Raw genomic sequence first — 375 nt, 5'->3', positions numbered from 1 at the left:
ACTGTCCGTGAAGGCAGGGGTGATGCTTGCTGCAAACCGGGGCGGGGGGGCGCAGCACTGAGCCCTCAGCGTAACGGTCCCCGGCGGCCGTTAATGGTCGGTAACCGCCGCCTGGTGGTCCCGATTGGCGCTGACCGCCCTCACCTGCTGCTGAGGGGAGCCCGTGTGGAGCGGGAGCGGCTCCGGGCGCTGCCGGGCGGGACAAGGAGCGGTCTGTGTGATGAATGCTGAGGCGGGAAGATGGAGTCTTGTGTGCAACATGAGGCCCCCTCGTCCTGCCCAGGGCGGGCTGGCGTCGAAGGCCGTGAGGGACGTTCGCCATGTTGTGTGTGCCGGGCCAGCCTGGCGTGAGGTGAGTGGTACACGGCTCTGCTC

Source organism: Nestor notabilis, unplaced genomic scaffold (genome assembly GCF_000696875.1).
Source record: "Nestor notabilis isolate BGI_N333 unplaced genomic scaffold, ASM69687v1 scaffold17279, whole genome shotgun sequence".
NCBI lineage: Eukaryota > Metazoa > Chordata > Aves > Psittaciformes > Psittacidae > Nestor > Nestor notabilis.
This window is presented reverse-complemented; position numbering follows the sequence as displayed.